Below are 19,980 nucleotides of genomic sequence, written 5' to 3' on the forward strand. Positions count from 1 at the left end.
ATTCATAGTAAATGGATAGTTTTGTACCCAAAATTTAAAATAAACAAAAATAGAAGAAGAAAAAAATCAGAATGCACTTTATCAGAATCAGAATTAGCTTTTATTGCCAAGTGTTCTCACGTAAACAAGGAATTTTTTTGGTGATAGGAGAAACAATGTACACAGAACATTACAGTGAGACACAAAATATAAAACAAGGTAAGAGTATAAATAGACATACAAATAACAGGACATATAACAGAATGGCATATTTACATGTGCAAGTGGTAATGTATGTGATAATGTAATGCAGGTGATTTCTCCTGAAGTCCACTATCATCTCCACTGTTTTGAGTGTGTTCAGCTAAAGGTTGTTGTGACCACACCAGACAGCCTGCTGATCAACCTCCCGTCTGTATGCAGACTCGTCACCGTCGTGGATGAGGCAGATGACCGTGGTGTCGTCTGCAAACTTCAAGAGCTTGACAGTGGGGTCTTTTGCAATGCAGTCATTCATGTACAGGGAGAAGAGCAGTGGAGAGAGAACGCATCCCTTAGGAGCACCAGTGCTAATAGTGAGGGTCCCAGATGTGAGTTTCCCCAATCTCACTAGCTTCTGCCTATCTGTCAGAAATCTGGAGATCCATCAACAGATTGCGGTGGACACGGAGAGCTGGGACAGTTTGGTTGAGAGAAGATCAGGCATGATGGTATTGAAGGCTGAACTGAAGTCCACAAATAGGATCCTTGCATAAGTCCCAGGTCTGTCGAGGTGTTACAGGATATAGTCAGTTCCATACTGACAGCATCATCCACAGACCTGTTTGCTCGGTAAGCAAACTGAAGAGGGTCCAGCAGGGGTCCGGTGATGTCCTTCAGGTAGGCCAAAACCAGTCTCTCAAATGACTTCATGACCACAGACGTGAAAGCGACAGGTCTGTAGTCATTAAGTCCTGTGATTTGGGTTTTTTGGGGGACCGGAATGATGGTGGAGTGTTTTAAGCAGCAGGGAACTTCACACTGCTCCAGTGATCTATTGAAGATCTGTGTGAAATGGAGGACAGTTGGTCAGCGCAGACTTTCAGACAGGCAAGTGAAACACCATCTGGGCCTTTCCTTGTCTTTTGTTTCCGAAAAACCTGGCACACATCCTCCTCACAGATCATAAGTGCAGATTGAGTAGCAGGAGGGGGGAGGAGGGGGTTCCAGGAGGTGTTGGTGTGTGAAGTGAAGATGAGAGCGGTGGAGGGGTGTGAGACTGGGCTTTTCAAACCTGCAGTAAAACACATTCAGTTCATCAGCCATTAGTTGACTCTCTACAGATTGAGGGGGAGGTGTCTTGTACTTGGTGATGCTTTTTAGGCCTTTCCACACCGATGCAGGATCGTTGGCTGAAAAATGTTTTTTCAGCTTTTCAGAGTAGCTTCTTTTAGCCACTCTGATTTCCTTAGTAAGTGTGTTCCTGGCCTGGTTGTACAATGTTTTATCACCACGTCTGTAAGCGTCCTCTTTGGCATGATGAAGCTATCTGAGTTTTCCTGTAAAACATAGTTTATCATTATTGATGATACAAATGTCCTAGTAGGGATGCACATATCCTTACAGAAACTGATATATAATGTCACAGTATCTGTGAGCTCATCCAGGTCTGTAGCTGCAGCCTCAAAAACACTCCAATCAGTGCAGTCAAAGCAGGCTTGTAGTTCCAGCTCTGCTTCATTGGTCCATCTCACTACAGTCCTTACTACAGGCTTAGCTGATTTTATTTTCTGCTTGTAGGTCGGGAGAAGATGAACCAGACAGTGATCAGAGATTCCTAATGCTGCACATGGCACAGAGCAATATGCATCCTTTACAGTGGTGTAGCAGTGGTCTAATATATTTCTTTCTCTGGTGGGGCATGTGATGTGTTGTTTGTATTTTGGTTCACGGGTGAGGTTAGCTTTATTAAAATCTTCCAGAATAATGATGAGAGTCCGGGTGTTGTTGCTCCATGTCTGTGATGTGATCAGCCAGCTGTTGCAACACTGTGTTCACGCATGCTTGTGGTGGGATATAAACACTCACCAGAATAAACGAGGAAAACTCCCATGGTGCGTAGAAAGGCTTACAGTTGATGAAGAGCACCTCTAAATTAGGACAGCACATCTTCTTCAATGCTGTTACATCTGTACACCAACTTTCGTTGACGTAAAAGCATATTCCACCAATAACTCTGCGATGCGATCTGCTCTGGAACAACTGGAATCTCGGCAGATGTAACACACTGTCCGGAATGACTTCACTCAGCCAGGTTTCCATGAAACACAGAGCAGCGGAGTTAGAAAAGTCCTTATATGGTTGAGTGAGCAAAAGCAGTTTGTCAGTTTTGTTGGCGAGGGAGCAGACATTAGCCAGATGAATACTCGGCAGCAGAGTCCTAAAGCCGCTATGACAAAGCTTCACAAGCGCGCCAGCTCTCTAACCTCGCATGCGTCTTTTGGATCACTTGTAGAGCACCACTGTGCCTCCAACTAAGATGTCTAATAAAACGTCTGAATAATCAAACACCAGCAAAAAATTATCAGGTATGCTCTTCCGAATATTCAGCAGTTCATCCCTGGTGAAACTGATTGAGAAAGAGTGACAAAAAACATGACAAACAAACAAAAGTAACACAAATGCTAGAGAGCTCCACACCGAAGCAGCCATCTGTGGCGCCATCATAATGTAAGTCAAATGTGTACGGAACAGGCCATAATTTACATTTAAGTACATTGTGATCAGTGGTTGCCAAAGATATCAATCTAGTGCACGTTTACAAAGGAAAACAATTAAAAAAAACAGAGCAGACAGCCAAAAAAAAAAAAAAAAAAAAGTGTGAATGGCCCCTAATTCTTTAAAAGTGAATTTTTTCCACCAATCTTTTTCCCTCCAAAACTATAACATTTTTGTTCAATCATTCAAACTTTAAAAAATTATTAATACTATAGCTTTTCCAGTTCCACACCCCCAGTAATCAAGAAAAGCATATTTTTTTTAAGACTCCTATTTTGAAAGACTACAAAAGTAGCCCTTAAAAATGCCAGGCCATCTGTTTTGTGGCTATGTAATGATGCTTGGGTCCATTGCTCGAAAGTTCTGGTGGTACTGTATTTACACCAGTCTGTCGCACAGATCACTTCATAGCGGCTGTCAGTCAATTCCGTGTGCCATAGGGCATTTTCTATCACATCTATAAATTATTAATCCCCTTCTCGCAGCAAGGCCATTGCAAGGCAGGTCAGTGCTGATTAAATATTAACAATGTTTATAAACATTATTATTTTACACCTGTGGTATTAGTCAATAATCTATGGAGAGCTGCTGCTATATCACTCAAAGTAAAGTATACCTGAGGTTGTCAGTAGATTTGATTACACCATGGTCTGATTGGTTGAAGACATTCAAAGAAATTGCTGCTTTGATCTCACAGAAAATGACATGTGAAATTACATTGGGTCCTCTATGTTGCTTTTATTAACGATTACAAGCTCAAAAAGATGAAAAAATGTATACTAAATGATCATAAATGAATGGACTTTAAACAAGATGACAGTATGTCAATGCATTTGTGAGTATGGTTGTATTCAGAATAGCATACTAATATATTATTCTTACTGTTTCTGCAGGATATAAAATAAAGTTCTTTAGTGCACAATATAAATGCTCATAGTTTAAATTATGAGTTTCTCTTATACCTTTCTCTGCAAGAAAATATCACAAACAAATAAGCCTTCAAAAATAATGGGCTAATTCAGGCTGATCTTGTGTAGAACATGTAATAGATCCAAATCGAACCTGCCCTGAAAAAGTATGTGAGAGTGCATATTTATTTTATCATAATTAGTTTGTCGTCATTTTTATAAAGGAGTGACTATTTGCACCCCGGGGGAAATATCATCTGCCAGACAGTGCAGCTATTTGCACCCCAATAGTCTGCTGTAACCACAGAAATTTACAACAAACTAGACAATAGATGTTGTTACAGTGATGTGGGGTGAAAAGATGGTGGGAATGTGTAATATTGTTCTAGTGACCACGGTTCGAATCCACCTCTTGTTACACTCTTTTTCCCATTTGATTTCCTGTTTCCACTCTTAATATTTCCTTTAATACTATTTAAAATAATAGATAAAAATGAATATAAATGTCGATTTCACCGCAGTGATTTGATCACTGTGAATGTCGAGGAGTGCAGAGAATGGTCTGATCCAGAGGCGGGGTCTGTCGATCGCATTCGGTCCCGCAGCTTGGCATCTCTTGTGTGTAAATTGCATCACTGTATTATTGTAGTAATATTGTTGTAACCATGTTTTTTGGCAGAAACCATAGTTTTAATGCAATTAACCATGGTGTGACTACAGTAATAAACTCAGCAAAAAATAAAAACATCCTCTCACTTTCAACTGCTTTTATTTTCAGCAAACTTAACATGTGTAAATATTTGTATGAACATAAAAAGATTCAACAACTAAGACATAAACTGAACAAGTTTCACAGACATGTGACTAACTGAAATGGAATAATGTGTCCCTGAACAAAGGGGGGGGGTCAAAATCAAAAGTAACAGCCAGTATCTTGTGTGGCCACCACCTGCATTAAGTACTGAAGTGCATCTCCTCCTCATGGACTGCACCAGATTTGCCAGTTCTTGCTGTGAGATGTTACCCCACTCTTCCACTAAGGCACTTGCAAGTTCCCAGACATTTCTAGGGGCAATGGCTCTAGCCTTACACTCCGATCCAACAGGTCCCAGACGTGCTCAATGGGACTGAGATCTGGGCTCTTCGCTGGCCATGGCAGAACACTGACATTTCTGTCTTGCAGGAAATCACGCACAGAATGAGCAGTATGGCTGGTGGCATTGTCATGCTGGAGGGTCATGTCATGATGAGCCTGCAGGAAGGGTACCACATGAGAGAGGAGGATGTCTTCCCTGTAACACACAGCATTGAGATTGCCTGCAATGGCAACAAGCTCAGTTCGATGATGCTGTGACACACCGCCCCAGACCATGATGGACCCTCCACCTTCAAAACGCTCCCGCTCCAGAGTACAGGCCTCGGTGTAATGCTCATACGATAAACGTGAGTCCGACCATCACCCCTGGTGAGACAAAACCATGACTCGTCAGTGAAGAGCACTTTTTGCCAGTCCTGTCTGGTCCAGCGAAGGTGGGTTTGTGCCCATAGGCGACTTTGTTGCCATTGATGTCTGGTAAGGACCTGTCTTACAACAGGTCTACAAGTCCTCAGTCCAGCTTCTCTCAGCCTATTGCAGACAGTCTGAGCACTGGAGGGATTGTGCATTCCTGGTGTAACTCAGGCAGTTGTTGTTGCCATCCTGTACCTGTCCCGCATGTGTGATACTCGGACGTACCGATCCTGTGCAGGTGTTGTTACACGTGGTCTGCCACTGCGAGGACTATCAGCTGTCCTTCCTGTCTCCCCGTAGTGCTGTCTTAGGCGTCTCACAGTATGGACATTGCAATTTATTGCCCTGGCCACATCTGCAGCCCTCATGCCTCCATGCAGCATGCATAAGGCACGTTCACGCAGATGAGCAGGGACCCTGGGCATCTTTCTTTTGGTGTTTTTCAGAGTCAGTAGAAAGGTCTCTTTAGTGTCCTAAGTTTTTATAACTGTGACCTTAATTGTTAATTGGCTACTGTCTGTAAGTTGTTAGTGTCTTAACGACCGATCCACAGGTGCATTTTCATTAATTGTTTATGGTTCATTGAACAAGCATGGAAAACATTGTTTACAACAAAATACCATGGTGAAACTGGTTACTGTAGTAAAACCAAGGTTATTGTTTCTAAGGTAAGATTAGGGTTAGGTATAGAGGTAGGGATAAATGTGGTGTGTCTGTGGGACTCTAAATAAACACATTAAACACACTGCAGTGATACCCATATACTATATTAGTATTTAAATATAGGTGCAAATAGTATGACACTATTTGCACAGGGGTGTAATATACGGTGTTGTTTTGTATATATATATATATATATATATATATATATATACACCAATCAGCCACAACATTAAAATCACCTAATATTGCCTAATATTGTGTAGGTCCCCCTCGTGCCACCAAAACAACGCCAACCCTATTCTTCTCACCACAATTATACAGAGTGGTTATCTGAGTAACCATAGACTTTGTCAGTTCGAACCAGTCTGACCATTCTCTGTTGACTCTCATCATCAAGGCATTTCTGTCTACAGAACTGCTGCTTACTGGATGTTTTTTTTTTTGTTTTTTTTACACCATTCGGAGTAAGACTGTTGTGTGTGAAAATCCCAGGAGATCAGCAGTTACAGAAATTCTCAAGCCAGCCCATCTGGCATCAACAGTCATGCCATGCTCAAAATCATTGAGATCACATTTTATCCCCATTCTGATGGTTAATGTGAATATTAACTGAATCTCCTGACCAGTATCTGCATGACTTAATGCACTGCACTGCTGCAACATGATTGGCTGATTAGATAATCACATGGATGTTTGTTGGTGCCAGATGGGCTGGTTTGAGTTTTTCTGTAAATGCTGATCTCCTGGGATTTTCACAAACAACAGTATATATATATATATATATATATATATATATATATATATATATATATATATATATATATATATATATACAGGGTTGGGAGGGTTATTTTTAAATGAATACATGGTGTAAAATGTAATTAGTAACGTATTTCATTAGATTACTGTAGGTCAGTAACGTAATCTAAATACTTTGGATTACTTCTTCAGCACTGGTAGATTTTTTGCAGTTGTTTTGACTTAAAAAAATCTGCCTGTACAGTAAGACTTACTCAACTGTCTGCTTGTTTGAATGTAACACATCTTAAGAAAGTGTTTCACCGCTGTTCAAAGGTTCTTTGAATCACATCATTTATATGGATAAATGTTTTCCAACTGAATAGACAAAATATTAAATGAAACAAATGACAATAAAATGCAAAGTAATCTCTTCAGTAATCAAAATACTTTTTGAATGTAACTGTATTCTGATTACCAACTATATTTTGTATCCCATTACATGTATTCCTTTACACCCAAACCCTGTATATGTATATATATATATATATATATATATATATATATATATATATATATATATATATATATATATATATATGATCTAGTGGTTATCATTTTGCTTTACTTTGGTGAATGATCACAAGTCACAAGCTATTTTAAAGTGACCTTAATCATTACTGTTCTCTTCGGATTAGGCTGTCTTGAAACTGCAATGCTTGACCTCTTTTGCATGTATATCAAGCATATAATAAACTCCAAAGCCATCACAGCTGATATGATCATACTAACTCTAACACCTCCACTGAACTCAGCCTGCAGGTTTGTATTAATGCTCAGAGCTGTCATGCCCATCAGTTAATCATGCTGGATATGGTTACAGTGTGTGCCAACTTGCCCGTGAATTAAGTAAATAAAGTCATATAGCATGGGTATTATCATCTATGCTATGCTATCTGAATAGAAACCCCATTGATTCTAGTGTATTTAAATGAATATAAGGTCCCCGCGATTATTATTATTGATCATATATAGAGATAGGGTTTTGAACAAGCAATAGTAACAGTGACTCTTGCCTTAGCAAGCAGCACAAATTAAGATATTGAATGTATTTTCCACATTTTCACATTTGTTATGGATCTTAATTGTTCAGTAAAGTGTAAAATGACAAACTTATAAATCATCTCAAAGCCATTACCGGATATAATTTATTAGACAGCCTGTAAAATTACATTATAAATGACAATCTGTTAAGAATCATTTGTAAAACAATTTGGAATATTTCCTCTGCCAATCCCTTAATGTTCAATCATTTCAAATTCAATTCTTAATCTGGGCGTGCAACTAGGAATCACACATCCACTGGGAATTCCAAATTTAATTTGCCAAGGTTACCCATTTGGCACATAACACAACATTATGCTGAGCAGCATGAGATGGCAACTGATTTGGGTCAAGCACAGAGATTTCTCCCTCTCTCTCCGACCTTGAAAGCATGGGAAGCGGTCAGAGAGATGCGAGGTGCCCCTGTCTGTCAGGCTTTGGTGTTTGCTGTAGTTCTTGGCAGAGAGTCAGGCTGTTTGGAGAGACTCGGAGGTAGGCGGTGCATGACTGTAGGCTTTGGGTCTTGCAGATGGTGACTGATTCTGAAACAAGTGGAGGTCAGCCAACAGATTTATAAATGGCTCCTAACTCACAGGCCATGGGGAGGAATGCTTCAGAGTGTCAGCCATCATTGATTCTGGCGAGTAACGTATTGAGACAGGTTGGAAAAGAGGAGGAACATGAGTGAAATAGGAAGGGGAAAGAGGTGTCTACATTACCGAAGACCAGAAATGACAGAGACAAGAAAACTGTGGGAAAGGAAAGAGGAGCTCAGAAATGGCTTTCAAGAACAAGAGAGAGCTGAACAAAGAAAATGTGGTCCAATAACTTTTTTTTTAAGCAATAAGGCACAAATCCCATGGTCTTTGTGTAGCCAAGTGGAGAAATTTCATGTAATTTAACTCTAGTCATAAATTGGATGTGGCCCCTTTAAGAACCAGAATTTTGCGTCACTTGCATTCCAGTACTCTCTTGCGTTGCCAGAGTTTTGCGACACTTGTTTTTTGGCACTCTCTCTTGTTAGAAAAGTGAGAACATGTATTGCACAAGACAGAGTTTTGTTCATCGTTTGAGATTTCTTTGGGTAAACATAAAATTTCACACAAGATGCTTATAAATTGCATTAAATATGTGTTCAGAAGAGTCCTATGTTAAAACAGAATGTTTGTTATGGATCATTTTTGAAGGATGCATATGGATTGCATGTGTGGAGTGTGACCATGTTTTGGCACACATGTGAGAACTGGGTATGTAAATTTAGTATTAGTCATATTTAATGATTTATAGCCCAGAGTGTTTTCCAGTTTAGTGAATAAGTGTAATAAGTGTTATATGTGAAAATATGAGAATTCTATTGGTTTAAACTGTTATGCATGTCCTTAAAGCCTGTTTAAAAATGCATAAAAGGCTTTGAGTGATTTAAGCATGTTTAAGCATGAATTAAGGTGATGTATGCTGAAGCATATGGGTAGGCTAGTACCCTGTTTGTATTTTCATTTGACATTAGCCTCTACCATATTTCATTTTACCTTATTTAATTTCTATATTACATTTTTTGTATTTCATTACCTTGTTTCATTTTTGTATTTCATTTTTTCTTTACATAGTATAGGGGGAATCTCCTCAACCACCACCAGTGTGCAGCATCCACTTGGATGATGCAACAGCAGCCATAGTGCACCAGAACACCCACCAGCTATTGATGGAGAGGAGAGTAGAGTGATGTAGCCAATTCAGGGATGGGGATTATTAGGAGGCCATGATAGATAAGGGCCAAGGGTGGGGGGGGGGAGGGGGTTGGGCCAGGACATCAGGGTACACCCCTACGCTTTACAAGAAGTGCCCTGGGATTTGACATGACATCTCATCCAAAGGATAGTGCCTTTTTACAGTATAGTGTCCTCATCACTATACTGGGACATTAGGACCCACACAGACCACAGTTTGAGCACCCCCTGCTGGCCTACCTAATACCACTTCCAGCGGCAACCTTAAGGCATTTTCCACTGCACGTTACGGTTCGATTCGAATCGACTCTGCTCGCTTTACTTTTCTGAGCTTGCTTTTCCACTGCAGTTTAGTGCCGCCTCAACGTGGGTGGGATTATTGGCTGATCGTCATAGTTGCGCCGGCTCTACTGCCGTGACATCATCTTAAACGCGACACAAACATTACTGACCAACAATAACACGACCACTAGCTGTTAGCTACTAGCTCATTGTGCTGCATAAAGCAGTTGTTGCATGGTGATTTTACACAAGTGTTTCCAGTAGCTGGTCAACTAAATAAAGTGAAGCTTTCAAGCAGAATATAGAGTTATCGTAACAAAACCTACCATCCTCCATCGTGGACTCCAACAACGCCGAGTCCAGGGCACTCTCCCTCCCATTGCTCGCCAGTCTATTGCCATAGATAGCGTCCATTTGATCAAACCACTTCCACTTTCTTCTTTTTGAACCACTCTGGCTGTTGTGGTCCTTGATGGTTCTGTAGTCACTTTTAAGTTTTTTTAACTTTTCCCTACCCTGTTGGTAGGTCCGGTGGGTGCGGCCAACAGCTGAGACACTTCCTGAAAGACTTTTTCGTTTCGCGTCATTTTGTTCTTCGCTAAAGAGAGGAACATCTGCACCTTGTTTATTGACCACGGCGTGGTTTTGCACACAGCCATTTATTTTTACAATTCGAAAGTCACCTGAACAAATGATGTTGCTGTTGCTAACTAGTGGGTTGATGTCCCATGTCACAAATCCAGTGACGCTGGTAGTGACAATTCTCTCTGACCAATCAGTGATCTGCAGGGTTTTGACGTCACATTTAGTATTGGCTCAGCACGCTTGGAACCTCGACCGTCTCCCATCCAGGTACTGGCCAGGATCAATCCTGCTTAACTTTAGTGGGCAACCAGGCAAGAGCTGCAGGGTGATATGGCTGCTAGATTGCTTTCAGCTGAAGAAATTACCACTTACTGATGCTGAATTCACAGTGAGATCAGTTTGTAGAAACTGTGACACCAAGAAAGTTACATAATTTGTACCCTTACTGCAGCATGGTCCAGTATATTTTCTCAATTTTTAAACAAACTGTAGTGTTGATAAAATTTGTCAAGCAATAACTGACGTTTTTTTAATCAGTAACTACAATCCAAAATTTGGTCCAAATCTAGCTAGCCCCTATTAATTGACAGCTTAATTTTGGATAGATTTGCATGTCACTTGCAACAGTGTTATCCATTCTGGCATTTATTTATTTTTATTTCAATAAATGGATTTATTATGTTTTATGTTATTTAATGTTTATCTCAAGAAATGAAATCAATTTACATATATTCCAAATTTTAAAACAAGGTTGAAAAAATTGCAAACCACATATAAAAGAGTAAATACAATGGCTCATATGATACTTTAACTTAATTCATAAAAATCTTCTTAAGAATAAAGTCATAGAAGAAGGAAAGTTCTTAGCATAAATTATAAGAAATTCTTAAAAAAATGGTATCAAACTAAAAATGTTTAATGGTTCAATAAAAAAAGATTAAGAATTTTTTTTTTTTTTTTACGTTAGAAAATAAGAAGAAAATTATTTGAATAAAATTTGAATCTGGCCCCTGAGATGGACAAGCAATATTTTTTTATTGTTACACAAATTGTAGTGCTGACGATATTTGTCAATCTCAACCATTCAACCCTGTTACCAAAGTTATTATATGAAATGTCATCAAACAATTTTTTTTTTTTTCTTTCATTCAATTATGAGAAATATAAGTTTATCAATACCTACAAACTAACATGTGGTTCCAAACTAGCTAGCCCCTGCTGGGTGATTAGTTAATTTAGGATAAATCTGTAACTCTGTTACTTACAACAGGGTTCACTCCTGGTGATTTTGTTTTGTATTTATTTACTTTTGATTCAATGTATTTATTTAATTATTATTATTATTATTATTATTATTATTATTATTATTATTATTATTACTGTTTATCACAGGAAAATAATGAAATCTATTCTGATATATCACAAATATTGAAAATTAAATTCATACAAATTAAAAATAAAATAGTCAGTAAAACGGCTCACATAATATTTAGTTTAACCTCCTGTGGCCGGATTCACAAAAATCATCCTAAGGAAAGAAAAAAGAAAGTTATTAGGATAAATTATAAAGTATCTTGCAATAATTGTCAATATTGCAAGAAAAAAAAAAAAAAAGATAAAAACATTCTAAAGAAGTCTTTCTGGGAATACAAAATATTTGTAATTTTTTTCTTAAGTTAGAAAATTAGTTGAAACTAGTACTTAAGAAGATTTTTTTTTTTTTTTTTTTCCTGAAGAATGTTTTGTGAATCTGGCCTCTGTGGTGGACAAAGAATGTTTTTTGTTGGTTAAGCAGCTTCATTCACTGACCCTTTATTGAAAAAGAACAATATTTTCACTTTTTAAAGTGTTTTGCCTCACCCTATTCGGAGAAAGTTCCAAAACTGGCACAAGCTTTAATTAGAGCCATCTAATAAGATGGCACTGCCACAGTCAATGTTCTAGTAGTGAACTTACTGCAGAACAATGATGATGATGATGATGGCGATGATGGTGATGATGATGATAATGTTGAAGCTTCTGGTCCATGCCACAGCATCATTATTAGATGATCCAACATTTACTATACTTTACTCCTGTCCCCCACTTTCCTGCTTTTTTGTGCTTAGCCGATCACACACCTGAGTACATTTCTGTCATGATTTGCTAGTCCTCCTACAGGGAAGGGTTAGATAACAAAAAGTACAATGCAAGTTGGCAAAATTGCTACAAGGTCCGTGCTATCCAGGTATAGATTCTTAGGTGTACCGTATAAGGGATGGCATTGTGTACGCATACACAATATGCGGGATTCAGCGAGCTTTTCACACCGCTAATAGAAGCTGACAAAAGCAGCATTTTAGCCGTGTTGCATAAGGTCACTATGATAATGGTTATGCAACGCGATAATTGCATGTGCCACAAGATAGCAATTTTCTTTGAACACAATCTTTTGTGATTCATTTTAAGTCGTGCAAGCCGACTGTTAAGGTCAACGTCTGATGGCAGTCTCGATGCATCTTCTATGATCAGGCGGCAGTTTTTGCCAGAAGCTACTGTTCCCTAAGTAATTGCCTCTCAAAGATGAACGTGCTAATTTAATTGTGTAAATCTGTGTGTCTTGTTTTGTGCTTGCTGGTAGGTGCTTCCCACCTGATGAGGAAACGTTTGTGTTGAAGGACTCACAGTTAAGTGACGTGATTAAATTGTACGGTGTACGAGTTGTCCTGAAAGTCTTTAAGACTATCCAATTACACATCTTTCACACACACAGTTTTGCTGTGACCTAAAGAGGGGATGAAATTGTATTTTGCATTAATTCATTAAAGAACCCTGAAATACTTGATTCTGATTGGTTAATCGCAGCATTCTGCAGTCCACTGTTTTTTTGTGAAATCATCACTAAACCATAAATTTAACAGTCGTCCCAGGCAAACCATTTCCTAAATAACTGTGCTAGTTTCATATCTCATGTAGCACTCTGCAGTGTCTTTCTTTTCAAAATAAATAAATAAATAAAATAATTTCAAATCGTTAATAGACCATTTGTATCTCTTTGAGTTGATTCACTCACATAATACATACAGTATATATATATTACATTTGCATCCCAACATTTGCTGCTGCCACAGCCGGCCCTTTGAAAGCCCACATAATGCTGATGTGGCCTAGGTTGAAATTGTGTTTGACACCCCTGCTCTTAAGGATACAGACGTGACATTACTATGGCCTTTTTGTCAGGAAACAAATCTGAAAAGGAGACTCAAGCAAACATCACTATTTACTCTTCATTTAATTTCAAATCTGTCTAGGAGAACCAATTAAGATATTAAAGGAATAGTTCACCCAAAAATGTAACATTTTCTCATAATTTACTCACCCTCATGCCATCCCAGATGTGTATGACTTTCTTTCTTCTGCAGAACACAAATTAAGATTTTTAGAAGAATATTTCAGCTCTGTAGGTACATTCAATGCAAGTGAATGCTGACCAAAACTGTGAAGCTCCAAAAACCACACAAAGGCAGCATAAAAGTAATCCACACGACTCCAGTGTTTTAATCCATGTCTTCAGAAGTGATATGATAGGTGTGGGTGAAAAACAGATCAATATTTAAGTCCTTTTTTTTTTGTTGCTAGAAATTCTTATATTCTTAGATATGCATGAAAAACGTGAATCATCAAAAACACAAGAAGAAGAATGTGAAAGTTAAAGTTAAAATTGAGATTGACTGAGCAGGGAGGAGAATTTGTAGTTAAAAAGGACTTAAATATTGATCTGTTTCTCACCCACACCTATCATATCGCTTCTGAAGACATTGATTTATCCACTGGAGTCTTATGGATTACTTTTTTGCTGACTTATGTGATTTTTGGAGCACCCATTCACTTGCATTGTGTGGACCAAAATAGCTGAGAAATTCTTCTAAAAATCTTCATTGCAGTTCAGCAGATGAAAGAAAGTCATACACATCTGGGATGGCATATGGGTGAGTAAATGATGAGAGAATGTTCATTTTTGGGTGAACTATCTATTTAATGAGACCTCATTTGATATTTTCCTTTCCTACTGAATGGACTGATGGGTTTTCCATACAAGTCTGATCTATAAAGTTCAATGAAGAAAAAAATAATAATGCCAGAACATGAACCCCAGGTGATGGTCCAATCCCCTGAGGATGGAGACTCCACATCCACCCCTCCTGTGTTCATAGCACTATAATTTCTCACACTTGTTTTCCTCATCACACATTTCTACTCTTGAAAAAAGACAAGCTCGTCCGCCGAGCTTTCTGTCCTGCTGGACCGAGAGTGTTTCTCTGCTCCGATGTCATTTAGATCTGCCAGCCGATGATGCTTTTAGGGGCTGGGTTTCATCACAGTGTCATTGAGCAGCCAGGTTGTCGCCACCCACTGTCCTTTGTGACTTCATCAAACAAGGTCAGGGAACGAGTGACGCCCCCTCTCGAAGCACTGACACCTCAGCGGTACAAGTTATAAGAAAATAATAAAAGGAATTGAATCACAGGCTTCTCCTGCTGCATTTGTTATTGGTTTATGTGTAGTGGGATGAAATTGTGAAAGTTATAAATGTGAAGGGAAGGGCATGGCAGCGGTGAAGCTCCATTGCAAAACCGGAGGAGTGGAACTCATATAGACTAGAAACGAAAACAAAATCAGCTGAACTACGTTTCAAAACCTAGCAAGTTGCCTTGCTGTCTACTGTCTACATACACAGCTGCCTTCTAAGGGGCCGTTCACACCAAACACATCCTTGTGCCAAAAAAGCTAGACGAAGTGTCACGATTCACAAATGGACAGAATGCAGGTGTCAAGTTTTTAAATTTATTTTTTTATTATTGTCACAGCCTCTAAAAAACCCAGCGTTCCTGTGCGAGACGCTGAGATGCGGTACAGCGCTCAAAGATGTCCATCTAGTGCATCTTTATTTAGGAAAAAATCTATTGAAAAACAGCACGAATGCCAAAAACGTGTTCGGTTTGTGCAGCTGCTAAGGCAGCATGCTAAAATGCAACCTCACAAATTACAGATTTGGAACACTCTAGTAAATTGTAGTAAAATACAATTGATCATTTTTTCTTACAAAATTGTGGGTAACAGGGTTGAATGGTCGTCGAGCTTGATGAATGCAATCAACACAATATTTGTAAAACATTAAGAAAATGGAATGAGATTATGCACTTGTCTTCACACCATGCTGAAGAAAAGAATCTGAATGATGTCACTTCCTGTGTGTCACGATTTTAAGAAATGTTATATATTTTGTAATGAAAGAAAATCATGCTCTAACAGGGTTGAATGCAAAATGTGGGACACTGCAAATTTATATATATATATTCTGGTGGCCAAAAGTTTGGAATAATGTACAGATTTTACTGTTTCGGAAGGAAATTGGTACTTTAATTCACCAAAGTGGCATTCAACTAATCACAAAGTATAGTCAGGACATTACTGATGTAAAAAACAGCACCATCACTATTTGAAAAAAATCATTTTTGATCAAATCTAGACAGGCCCCATTTCCAGCAGCCATCACTCCAACACCTTATCCTTGAGTAATCATGCTAAATTGCTAATTTGGTATTAGAAAATCACTTGCCATTATATCAAACACAGCTGAAAGCTATTTGGTTCGTTAAATTAAGCTTAACATTGTCTTTGTGTTTGTTTTTGAGTTGCCACAGTATGCAATAGACTGGCATGTCTTAAGGTCAATATTAGGTCAAAAAATGGCAAAAAATAAATGGCTTTCTATAGAAACTCGTCAGTCAACCATTGTTTTGAGGAATGAAAGCAATACAATGCTTGAAATTGCCAAAAAACTGAAGATTTCATACAAAGGTATACATTACAGTCTTCAAAGACAAAGGACAACTGGCTCTAACAAGGACAGAAAGAGATGTGGAAGGCTCAGATACAACTAAACAAGTGGATAAGTACTCAGCTGACATCTCAGCTGACAGCTTCATTGAATTCTACCTGCTCAACACCAGTTTCATGTACAACAGTAAAGAGAAGACTCAGGGGTGCAGGCTTTATGGGAAGAACTGCAAAGAAAAGCCACTTTTGAAACAGAAAAAGAAAAAAGATAGGTTAGAGTGGGCAAAGAAACACAGACATTGGACAATAAATAATTGGAAAAGAGTGTTATGGATCTTAACCCCATTGAGCTTTTGTGGGATCAGCTAGACTGTGAGGTACGTGAGAAGTGCCCGCCAAGACAGCCAACTCTATGACAAGTGCTACAGGAAGCGTGGGGTGAAATGTCACCTGAGTATCTGAGCAAACTGACAGCTAGAATATTACATTTTCATGTTATTAATGTCCTGACTATACATTGTGATCAGCTGAATGGTGAATAAAAGTACCAGTTTCTTTACTTAAGAGCTAAATCTGTACATTATTCCAAATGCCACCAGTGTGTGTGTGTGTGTGTGTGTGTGTGTATATATATATATATATATATATATATATATATATATATATATATATATATATATATATATATATATATATATATATATATATAGTTCAGATCCAAAACTTTCTTTGTGTGTGTGTGTGTGTGTGTGTGTGTGTGTGTGTGTGTTAATTAAAATTAATAAGTAATTAAAAACAGTTTTACTAGAGTGTATTGAATATTAATTCAACAGAATATGTTTGTTGACAAAACTGATTATTTAATTGTGAAATAGATCACTAAGGTGGAAAAGGCCTAATTCACAATTTTAAGGGCATTTGATGTTATTTAAACATTTGATGTGCTGGTAACACTTTGCAAAAAGGTCCTATTAACATTATTAATGCATTAAGTACCAAGAACTGAAAATGAGCAATATTTTGTACACATTTATTAATCTTTGTTAATGTTAATTTATAAAATAATTTTTTTCATTGTTAGTTCATGTTAGTTCATAATGCATTAACAAATGTTAACATAACATTTTAACAGTTTATTAGTATATATGGAAATTATCATTAACTAAGATAAGTATTGGTGCCATAAAGCATTGGTAATTGTTAATTAATATTAACTAATGTAATTATCTAATGTTAACAAATACAACCTTACAGTAAAGTGTTACCAATGTGTTTAAAATTGCTACTTCTCATGCTAAGTTGATTCTATGTTAATTCTATGAAAAAATATGAATAAATAAAGTAATTGGGCTTCTTGTCTTTTAAGAACAGCTTTCACATGTGAATCACACTTTTGGTGCCATAAAATGCTGTCTAGGTAGTCAGCTCACTATGTTTTGGAACAGCACATTTTTCTTTGACAAAGGAACAAAGGCGTACAGCTGCATTACACAGCATGTAATTGTAACTGCAAGGTTTTAAATAATAAATTATGAATGTCAGACCAGACTTAGGCGAGTAACGTTGAATAAAAATCATAAATTCTCACAGTAACTACAAGACAAGTTTATCCTTGAGAGAACCGACGAGAGGCATTCATCCATTTTCATGAGACAGACGTCATTCACTTTTTTTTTAAATGTACAAATGACTACTTTAGCAAATGTCTGGAACTTTTAACTTTCGAACAAAATATTTATTAACTTGCAGCAGTATCGACCACTGTCTGACCAGCCGAGCAAAGTGCTTTTCCAGTAAGAATGAAAGAAGGGTGTGAATATGCGGTGAAAGAACACACAGCTTTTAACATGTAGAACTGCGAGTGGATTGTTGGGGGGCACTGATGTATCGACAAACAGCTATCATATGCAGCCATCTGTCTCTCTTATTTATATGATAACAAGTTGAGTTTCATTAGCATTCTATAAAGACAGCAACACAAGCCTTTACTGATTGAACGGATTGATGAGAAGAAATGGCGTCCGTGGAGAATCATTTTGGATGCAATTTGCAAGATTACACAGTTATTGAGGTGTTGGGAAGACCTATTTAAAGGCAGAATTGCTTGTACAATGCATTTCCAAACATGATATCTATTCAGCAGACTGGCTCTTAGGGATTGTGTTGGATATAGAGTGTCTTGGAGGTTTATGTTCTGTTGCTTAAGTGAAATGCTTTAAACATTTGCTATTGTTCTTTAATGGATTTCAAACAGAGACAGATATGTGAATACAGTTTTATGAGGCACCAAAATGTTTGCAAAAGCTCTCCTGCATGGAATCTGATATGTAATATAGGGATTGTGACAACTGTGCAAAATATAAAACTCTAATAAAATGATAAGTTAAAGGGGCACTTCGTTTTTCGTTTTGTTTTTTCACCTTAAAGGAAAAGTTCATCCAAAAATGAAAATTCTGTCATCATTTCCTCACGCTCATGTCTTTCGAAACTGTCTGACTTCAGCAGCCATATCACCCTGCAGCTCTCGCCTGGTTGCTCACTAAAGCTAAGCAGGTACTGTAAAAAAAGCACCGTCTTTCAGATGAGACTTTAAACCGAGGTCAATGACCCTCTGTGGTCATTAAAAATCCCATGGCACTTCTCATAAAGAGTAGGGGTATAACCCTGGTGTCCTGGCCAGATTCCCCCCATTGGCCCTTATCTATCATGGTCTCCTAATAATCTCCATCCATGAATTGGCTACATCACTCTACTCTCCTCTCCATCAATAGCTGGTGTGTGGTAGGCGTTCTGGCGCACTATGGCTGCCATCGCATCATTCAGGTGGATGCAGCACACTGGTGGTGGTTGAGGAGATTCCCCCTATCCTATGTAAAGTGCTTTGAGTGCTTAGAAAAAGCACTATATAAATGTAAGAATTTATTACTATTATTTATAACTTGCTTTCTTCTCTTTTAATGAATATCTCTGTCTGTCTTTTCAACACAACTGCAGTTGATAGCGACTCACTTTAAAGCATAAAAAGGACCCAAATGTTTTATTAAAGTAGTCCATACAACTCATGTGTCACATTCCAAGTCTTCTGAAGGCATACAATTGGTTTTGTCAAGAAACAACCACAAATGTAAGTTATTTTTCAGTGAAAATCTCTGCTGCACAATAATGAGTCCTATGACAGAAGCTGATTCATTGTGGCTTGTGTGTTCACGCAAAGTTCTCAGGTGAACACACACTAAGTCGCATGGACTGCTTTTGATACTTTCGGGTAGCCTGATCTCATGAAAATTATATGAATGTGGTAGCTTTTTATTTCTATCGCAGCAGTTGCGAGGTGATATGTCCATTGTGTGATGCCCATTGTGTGTGTGTGTGTGTGTGGGGGGGGGGGGGTTACAGTATGAAGAATGTACATATTTCCATAGATCATGGTATAATGGGGGGGAGGGGGTACTTGCTTGTTTTGATTATTGGGGGGGAATCTACACCCCTGAACCTAACCGACAGTGTCAAAATAAGCATTTGAGATGAAAACTCAGTTGAGCATCTGCACAACTTGATCGTGAAGACAGGCTTTTCCTTATGTGTCCCTCATAAAAATATTATGGGGTCATATGGTTCTGGAGAATCATGAGGGTGAGTAAACTGTGACACTTTTCATTTTTGAATGAACTTCCCCTTTAAATTATAGCACAATCAACTTCATTTTCTCAAAGTTACAGTTCAAAATGTACTGCATAAGAGGAATGATCCTACTATACATTCTTTGGTCTGTATTTCTGCTTGGTCAGGCTTGCCAGCATTCACCCCACCCCCATCCCCCAAATCCTCTGAACTTGTTCCTGGTTTCACTTCTGCAACACTTGTGTATGACTGCCTGACAGGCTTGATCAAACACGGTAGGTTGTGC

The 19,980-nt window shown here is 38.2% G+C and overlaps 1 long non-coding RNA gene across 1 annotated transcript; it reads left to right on the top strand.

The window, feature by feature from the left end:
• The first annotated feature begins 8,675 nt into the window (after positions 1-8,675).
• On the top strand, positions 8,676-9,411 carry LOC127448921 (uncharacterized). Its single transcript, XR_007898601.1, has 3 exons — positions 8,676-8,743; positions 8,847-8,906; positions 9,267-9,411. It is a non-coding gene; the product is annotated as an uncharacterized LOC127448921 (long non-coding RNA).
• The last annotated feature ends 10,569 nt before the right edge of the window (positions 9,412-19,980 follow it).

The sequence above is a fragment of the Myxocyprinus asiaticus genome, chromosome 12 (genome assembly GCF_019703515.2).
Source record: "Myxocyprinus asiaticus isolate MX2 ecotype Aquarium Trade chromosome 12, UBuf_Myxa_2, whole genome shotgun sequence".
NCBI classification, from domain to species: Eukaryota; Metazoa; Chordata; class Actinopteri; order Cypriniformes; family Catostomidae; genus Myxocyprinus; species Myxocyprinus asiaticus.